This window comes from Notolepis coatsorum, assembly GCF_963971535.1.
Source record: "Notolepis coatsorum genome assembly, chromosome: 2".
NCBI classification, from domain to species: domain Eukaryota; kingdom Metazoa; phylum Chordata; class Actinopteri; order Aulopiformes; family Paralepididae; genus Notolepis; species Notolepis coatsorum.
Window position 1 is genome coordinate 224,899,573 of NC_140166.1, and position 9,620 is coordinate 224,909,192.

The following is a 9,620-nucleotide window of genomic DNA, read 5'->3' on the forward strand; positions in this document are numbered from 1 at the left end:
GTTAGTTGCAGCCCTATACTGAACCGAAAACAGTGACACCAAAACCGTGATACGAACCGAAACGTAGATTTTGTGAACCGTTCCACCACTAGTAACTACAGTATATAACCAGACCTGCAAACTGATAAGAGGTGAAAAATGTGACACGTTTGTAAACCAAACCCCTGTAGGGGTTTGTGGGCATTGTTCCCCCGAAGAAAATCGTTGCGATTTAACATCTAAACGAAGCACTCAGAAGAAAATAAAGGGAAAAGACAACCCGGTCGCCTGTACGTTAATGCCAAGCAAGCAGTGCAAAAATGCTTCCGCATTCGTCACCGCACGCTAGTGCGGTAAAGCGCCCTTCTTTTCAGACAAATGCTACCGTGCGTGCACCGGCGGCGGCGTGCTCGCTCAGGTGCGTGCGTGCGCCGGCGTGCTCGCGCGAGGTGCCCGCGCATGCGACACGAGCGGAGCTCAATATATATAAGTCACCGCCCCTTATTCAGTATCCAACAAATAGCTCAATTGGCTAGGACACATGGCTGTGGATCCTATGGCTTGTTTGCTGGCGAGTTCGAATCCCATCGAAAATATTTTTTAACGTGATTTTTTTTTAACGTGTATTCTTTCGCCGATTAAGGTTAGGCATTGTTTCGGAGTTGGTTAAGGTTAGAACGGTTAAGTTTAGGCGCTGTTAAGGAGCTGGTTAAGGTTAGAGTTTGTCAAAGAGAATGGCAATATAATTTCTATGGTTAAGGTTAAGGTTAGGCATTGTTTCGGAGTTGGTTAAGGTTAGAACGGTTAAGTTTAGGCGCTGTTAAGGAGCTGGTTAAGGTTAGAGTTTGTCAAAGAGAATGGCAATAGACAGCCTATTTCCGCGAAAATGAAAGGCGCATTACTGCATGCCACTACGGTAAATTTTTGCACTGCTTGCTTGGCATAAAGCTACACGCAACCCGGTCTGACGGCACTACAATTACATTTTCATATGATAATGCAGAGACTCACTTTTTTTTTGCTGCCGGTAGAACATGAACTTTCCATAAAATGTCTCTATAAATCCATTTAGTTAGATCCAGCACTGAATGTATCTTGTGATTGTTATCAATTTACGACGACAACAAATCAACAACTATTAGCGTTTTAGTCATTTCCTGGTTGGCGTGATTACGGACATGTCAAATGAATGCCACACACTCAGCCTAGTGTGACTTACGTATGACGAAAGCACGTAAGGGTTTGCACTAAAACAACCCATAGAAATGCATTGGCGGTTGTGGTGTTTGAAAAACAAAAATGCCAACGCGTGAATGTACGAGAGGACTGAGGGGCAATCGGCAGCCAGAGAAGTCGCCCATGAAGTGTCAGACAGTGATTCTGAGATTCATTCCAGAACAAAATTAGATACTGCGGCTGATTGGACTATGATATTCAGAGGCAGGATTTGTTTTTATTATTATTTATTATATTTATCATACAGCATTATTTTGTAAAAAATTTATGTACATTTTTTTTATCACCTGTGGCAGGGAGGGCGACGCACAAATCACCATAATCAGTCAACCTGCTGATAACGTTACTTCCACACCTACCCGCCACAGAAAGCTGCTGGGAGAGTGATGTATGACATCGAAAGAGCAAAGTCATTTATTGCTCCCTCTGCTGTTCAAACAATATAGTGAATATATAAACAATAAAATAAAGAAAAGTGTAAGGAGAGCTCCATAATATTACATTATTTCAACTAATCATGTTACATTACTAAGAACAGAATGTGATGCTCATCCGTTTCTTACTACAGACTAGGGATGGGCACCGAATTCGGTACTTTTGAGGTACCGAACCAAAACACGTCGGTACTACTGAGTATCGAATCAAGTGAGAAACCGAGAAAAAAAATTAAAAATAAAATAAAAAAAATCTTTTCTTATTAATTTCTTTTTTTTAACTTTTTTTTTCTTCATGTCAACGTTCACACACACAATATATGCTTACCTAGGATTTGACTTGATTCAACAACAAAGCAGTCGGAGCAATGACAAGCCGAAAACTGTCGAAATTGTAGTTATTTGAAGTTTGGATTTTTTTTACGACTGAGGTAGGTAAATTAAATTTCTTGAGACTAAAGTACCGAAAAAAGGTACCGTTGGGTACCGGTATCGATTCACAGGTACCGGTTCAAATGTGAAAGGTACCCATCCCTACTACAGACCCAGGGCGGGATCCACAAAGAATGGATTGCACACTTACTTACAATTCATTATGAATTGAAAATGGGGGACCCTGATGTAAACAAGACGAAAGTCTCTCTGGTCTGCATCCCCTTAACAATTGTGTGTATTGAGCCGTACTGTATTGTACCTAGGGATGGGTACCTTTCACATTTGAACCGATACCGGTACCTGTGAATCGATACCGGTACCCAACGGTACCTTTTTTCTGTACTTTAGTCTCAAGAAATTTAGTCTTGATCCAAATCCAAACTTCAAATAACTACAATTTCGACAGTTTTCGGCTTGTCATTGCTCCGACTGCTTTGTTGTTGAATCAAGTCAAATCCTAGGTAAGCATATATTGTGCGTGTGAACGTTGACATGAAAAGAAAAAAGTAAAAAAAAAAATTAATAAAAAAATATTTTTTTTTAGGTTTCTCACTTGATTCGATACTCGGTAGTACCGACGTGTTTCGGTTCGGTACCTCAAAAGTACCGAATTCGGTACCCATCCCTAATTGTACCCATTCTGCAAAACCTTTTTTTTGTACTTTACCCTCTCTGTAATAACAAAAAATTTATTTCAGTTGTAAAACTGGGACGATAGATCAATAGAGATTGATACATCGATCTAATTATCAATAATCCAATAGGATCGATGCAAGGTAAAAAGATCGGTTCATATTGATACTCTTATTTAGAAAATCCCGTGGCAAGTCTCATTTACGCACAAGCGCAGCTCCGGCAGCTGGATTCACGTGAGAACAAACCACCTGGCAGCAACAACAGCACGTGAAACGCCTGTGTGAAGACGTTAAAGCAGGGCTCCAGAGTGCCTATTTGGTCATTTTGTGACCCAAAATAAGTCCCTGCTTTTTTGTTCGCAACAGGTTCAATGAGTCCAACATGCTTTGCATTCTTGTATGCTTAGTCGCCGTAAAAACCTAAATTAACGTTAGCTGCTAGATCTAACTAAGCTAACCCTGCTCACAGGCACAGAGAACATAGTGGAGCAATAGTGAGGGAAAGGGGGGGGGGGGGGGAGCCAGTCTCTCTCTACGTTCAATGATTTTAAGTAGCAAAACTGGATAGTTGAAACATTTAACTAAACATAAAAATGTGTAGGGCTGTCTTAAATACTGAAGCTTCGTTCGATGGGCATGGGTTTGTTATTTAAGATGAGGTCGGACTCTGCACTGACAGATGTGTTCATTGTGCTGCTTTTATAAAGCCTCAAATGACGGCTTACAATAATTTCATGGAAGCAAAGTGTTTAGTTTGTCTAAGATTTAAAAAGGGTTAAACTTTACAGCACTGACAAAGTTGAACAAAGTGCTGTACAAGACTCACAAAAAATATATATATTATAATACATTTTACAATTTATTACGAAGCTTCAAATTAAAATCGAATCTCGGCCCAGAAGCGTCGAAATTCAAAAAAAAATCGAAGGTCAGCCCTAAAAATTTGCTGAAATTCAAAAATCATTAAGTTTGCTATAAGCCACTATCCTTTTCTGTGTGTGTGCGTTAGTGTCCCAGACCAGATGAGGTCAGGAGTTTGATAGTATACTGAGGATGGCCAGATAATGTTGATATTTAAAACATACAAAATATAATGCATAATAAATGTATACATGATCATGCAAATAAAACAATTGTTGTAGGAACGGTTTGGGAGAGGTGTAGGGAGGGGTTTTAGGTTGAGTTAAAAAAAATGTACTTAAGTTATTTCAAGTTTCTTTAATAGTAAATGTTGCTAGAAGTAGCAACGTCATTCACGACTCTGGAGGCAGGTTGTTAGTTCTCAGTTCACTTATTTATTCACCATTAGCATAGGCTGCAGCATACAAGTGACCCATCGCTACCATTTCCCATGCCTCAAGAGAGCGCACCCTGGGTGCCACACCCTCTTAAAAAAAGCAATTGGTTTCGATAGTCTATCAGTGAGCTGAGCTGGATGCAATCCTACCTTGAAGGGAGAGAACAGATGGTGGAGGTAAACGGTACCCTACCCCCCCCCCCCCCCTCAGTGAGCTGTGGTGTTCCTAATTTATTTACCGCTACTGTTCCTAATTTATGCAAATGACATGTCGTCAGCTTGTGACTGCAACTTGTTCTTGTTCACGGACGACTCAGCCCTGCTGGTCTCTGACAAGAACAAGTTACAGGTTGAAAAAACCCTCAGCTCGGAACTCTCCAGAATCTGCACCTGGCTCGCTGATAACAAACTATCATTACACCTGGGTAAAAGAGAGTCCATTCTCTTCGGATCAAATAACACTCAGCAAGACCGACAGCTTCTCAGTTACAGTGGGTGACAATATTGTCACAAGGAAAGATGAAATTACATACCTAGGTTCCATCCTAGAGGCAAATCTGTCCTGTGACAAAATGGCATCCAATGTAATCAAAAAAGTCAACCAACGAACTAGATTCTTGTACCGGATCTCCTCTCTGGTAAACAAGAATACCCTGAAGACTCTAACAGGAGCACTCATTCAAGGGTCCTACGACTATGCTTGCACCTCATGGTACCAAAGCACCTCAAAGGCACTAAAAACAAGATTACAAATACAAACATCACAAAACAAAGTTGGTCAGACTACTACTTGACCTTACTCCTAGAACCCACCTCACCCCTGCCCACTTTGACTACCTAGGATGGCTTAGAGTAGACGACAGAGTACAGCAACTTGCAATGGGCCTGGTCTACAAGATACACTACACATTTACATTTAGTCATTTAGCTGACGCTTTTATCGAAAGCGACTTACATGTTCTGTACGACAAGCCATCAGGAAGGGCACAACTCTATCAGCTGAGCAACAATGTTCATCAAAGTGTTACACCACACAGGTACCCATGTACATGTCGAAATACTTCCCAAAGGTCAGTGAATAATACCAGATCACAACACCAGAGGGAGTTCCACAAATCATGTTCAACCCAGATTCGGCTCAAACAAGGGCCTAAACACGTTTCGCAATTATACCACATCAACGTGGAACGCCCTACCCACAGCCATAAAGAAATGTGACCCACCTTCAAAACCGCTCTCAAAGAGCACCTAGGGGAGGCTGAGATTGAAACTGGCCCCGTAAATGTCCAATAACAATCCCAACAAAACAGGAGCAGTCGAAACGAGAGAGAGAACTAATGACTGGCTATGCTAACTAGGCTAACATCAACCCCACGAGCGATAAGAAGCAGCTGTGGACGCTGCTAAGAACACAGTAAGAGCGGAGAACTCCCCTCTCAACCACTGAAGACATACAGCTAGAAAACACATTTCAGTCACTACCTGACGAGCCTAGATCACCAGGAGGACGGTCTCAGATGCCAGTCCCACGCCGAGGACATGAGCAGCAGGACAGAGGACATCAGCAGCAGGCCAGACTCGCTCGGAGGAAACGGCTGATACTGATGTGACGTTCAAGAACGATCTGGTTCTTTTGATCCAAGGGAACGTAGCATGTGGCTGCAGCCCCGCATACCATAGTTTTTTCGCGATAGCGCCACCTACCGTATTGGATGACCAATGGTCGCGTTACCATGGACGACAATCAGAGTGTTTGAGTACCTGAATGTGAATTTGAAGTTTTATTTGTTTAAAGGCTGTTGTGTTTTATAGCAGTATACATTACAGGCTGTTGTGTTTTACACAGGGAAGCAGCTCACAGTCAACTACACTGTAAAAACTGAGCGTCATCTGGTAATTCTTTAACTATCAGCTAATTTTATTCAACCAAAACTGTGTAAAATGCAATTCATAAATGGGTCAAATTAATTGAATTCAGCTCAATTCGATTTCAAGTGGCACATCGTCTTTTGTATTATACAGGTTACTAATAATTATTTAATAAATATTAATTAACCCCAATCCCAGTTTTTACAGTGTAGGGGGTGAATCTGAGAGGGAACAGAGAGGGAACTGAGAGGGAACTGAGAGCGAACAGAGAGGGAACAGAGAGGGAACTGAGAGGGAACAGAGAGGGAACAGAGAGGGAACAGAGAGGGAACAGAGTGGGAACAGAGAGGGAACAGAGAGGGAACAGAGAGGGAACTGAGAGGGAACAGAGAGGGAACAGAGAGGGAACAGGGAGGGAACAGAGAGGGAACAGAGTGGGAACAGAGAGGGAACAGAGAGGGAACAGAGAGGGAACAGAGAGGGAACAGAGAGGGAACAGAGAGGCTTCAGGCCTGTTGGGGTAGACGTAGAATCAAGTTCTGTGCGTTCCTGCACATGCGCATAAATGTTCCCTTGCATAGTATAGACTAAAGACAGTGCCTAATTGCCTCTACGAATGGAATGTAACACATTTCATTCACAAGTTTTGTGTGAATGTATGAGGACGTATTTGAACACACCTGGCGACCTGCACTATTGTTATGCAAAGTAGTACTTAGCGAGTTGGCGCATCAGTCGAGTGCAGCGCATTCCTGTGTGCACGCACGTGCACATCCGTGCATGTGCGTGCTTCTGCTCACAGACTGGTTGCACGGCGTGCAACCCCGTCCCATGAGCAACGCATGCCTGCCTATAACCCCTGTGTGGGTACTAGGTTAACCCCTGTGTGGGTACTAGATTAGCCCCTGTGTGGGTACTACAAATGGTCCAAAATGCTGCAGCCAGACTACTCACAAGGTCAAAAAAATCATGCCACATCACTCCCATTCTGGTATCCCTGCACTGGCTCCCGGTACACTATAGAATTCACTTCAAAGTCCTCACTTTCACTTTCAGAGCACTTCACGGTCAGGCCCCCATCTACACACTGAACTCATCCATCCCTACACCAACACCCGCTCACTCAGATCTGCCGATCAGCACCTCCTGGTGGTCCCCAGGTCCAGGCTTAAAACAAGGGGTGATCGAGCCTTCGAGGTGACAGCACCAAGGCTCTGGAATGCTCTCCCCCTGGACCTGCGAATTGCCCCCTCTGATAACTATTTTAAAAAACAATTAAAAACACATTTGTTCAGACAGGCTTTTGGTCATGCATAGGCACTTTTTCTTGTCCTCACTGTTCTATAGTTTCGTTTTAATTAGTGACTCATGATTTTATCCAAATTATTTTATTCTACTTTTTCTATCTGGTTTCACTGTTTTTAAACTGCTGTTTGTTGTTGTCATTTATTTCTGATTTTGTTTTTATTGTGTTTTTATATTAAGCTGTAGTGTAAAGCACCCTGTGCATTCGTGCTGTGAAGGGTGCTATATAAATAAAGGTCATTCATTCATTCATTCATTCATACTAGTTTAACCCCTGTGTGGGTACTAGATTAACCCCTGTGTGGGTACTAGATTAACCCCTGTGTGGGTACTAGGTTAACCCCTGTGTGGGTACTAGATTAACCCCTGTGTGGGTACTAGATTAACCCCTGTGTGGGTACTAGAATAAGTCTTACCTCTATCCTAAAGGCATCTACAAGTAAACTAGCGACCATTACTGTCCCTGTCATCTTCTGTCAACACCACCATTCCTCCCAGGTGTGTCAGGCTCCTCATTCACTATAAAGCAATATTATTCTGTTTAATATATCTTTCTGAGTCAAAGGTACTTATTTATTTATTCTTTTTTAAAAGGAACAATTTTTCACCTGAGGTGCAGTTTGACCAACTGTCAACTTCTTACAGAATGTTTATAATCTTTCCTCCAGCAAGGCAGCAGGTAACCATGGTAACCACTCCCCAACATGCAGGGCAAAGATACACAGCACACTCAAACCTGCAACAAATTGACTGTATCTGCTTTTATTTGTCTACGGTAATAACTCTGTAAAGACAAATCAAATACTGAAACAAACACACTAAGAATAGTCTGTTTTATTGAAATCTGTAGTAGTTTGTTTATGCTTCAAAGGTATGATATTTGGACATGGTCCCCAAAAATGAATGGAAGTGAATGAGGAGCCTGACACCCGGGAGGAATGGTGGCGTTGACAGGAGACACCAGGGACAGCAGTGGTCGCTAGCTTACTAGTAGATGACTTCAGATAGAGGTAAGACTGCTAACTTTTGACAAGTTCTACTAAGTTCCTTTATTAAGGCAAGGAAGGAAAGTGCAGATTTAGTCCTACACAGGAACACAGGGTACATTATCCTGTTAAGCTGTAAGCTTCCATTTACTTAGGGTTAGGGTTAGGCCTGTACCTTTAGGCGAAATTTCTGAAAATGGGGCTACCACTTAACAGGTTAAGTACGTTATGTTATAGTATATTTACTTATTGTATGAGTAATATTATTTACATTTCGTATCGGCCACCATAAAGACTGTCAATCACACAAAGAAATTCCTTCTGTTCTGTACTGATTTCTTCGGATTTCTCTGTTTGACTGTTTTACTTTGTTTTGTTTGTTTTAACACTGGCTTTGGCAATGTAAACGTATGTTTCCCATGTCAATAAAGCCCCTTTGAATTGAATTGAGAGAGAGAGAGAGAGAGAGAGAGAGAGAGAGAGAGAGAGAGAGAGAGAGAGAGAGAGAGAGAGAGAGAGAGAGAGAGAGAGAGACGCACATGCTTTTAGTGCCCTCTTTTTAAAATAAGGTGTCTGTATGTGTATATGTGTGTGTGGATATGGTGCGTCTGTCTATGTCTGGGTCTCTTAATATGTCATGATGTGCTCTGTCCTTGTGTCCATGACTGTATTGTGACCTGTATCCCTACTATGTCTATGTGCTTTTGTTGTGTTTTTATTCTAATGTATTTATCTTGATTTTATTCTGTTTTTATTGCTAACCCTTTTTTACACAGGATTTTAACCTGTACCTTCTGGCAGGGGGACTGCCAATGGAAATTAGCCTTTTGGCTAAAATTGGGTGCATTTACATTTGTAAAATGTTTTATTAATGTACACTGTCCCCCTTGAACAAATAAAGTAAACCTAACCTAAACCTCTTCAGGACTGTTTGTGTATTGTCCCCCAATAGTGGAATGAGATTCACGCCTCTATTGAGTGTTGAAATACATGCAGATGAGTAAAGTTTTCACAAGGCTTACACACTTCTGTCTTCTAACCAGCTTTGACAAAACCTTCAATGGATTATCAAACCATTTTATGAACCTCTTATATCCCCATTTATACAAATAATAATTAGATTGACGTTCGATGCTGGATATCTACATATACCTGCATAATCCACTTTTACGAAATTGATGGGTATTTGATGGATGGATGGCTGATGAGTAGATAGATAGATGAGTGGAGGGTTGGATGGATGGAGTGATAGATGGCTGAGTGGATGGAGTGATGGATAAAATAAACGGTGCTATTAGATGGATGGCTGACTCACTGCATGTAATCAGCCTCAGAATGTTTTGAAAATGCCCTCAATTAACCAACGTTCTAAAGCATCACTTTTTCATCACTAATGTTTCATCATCATCCTACTGGTTGATGAAAGGACTGCTCTCTCTCTCTC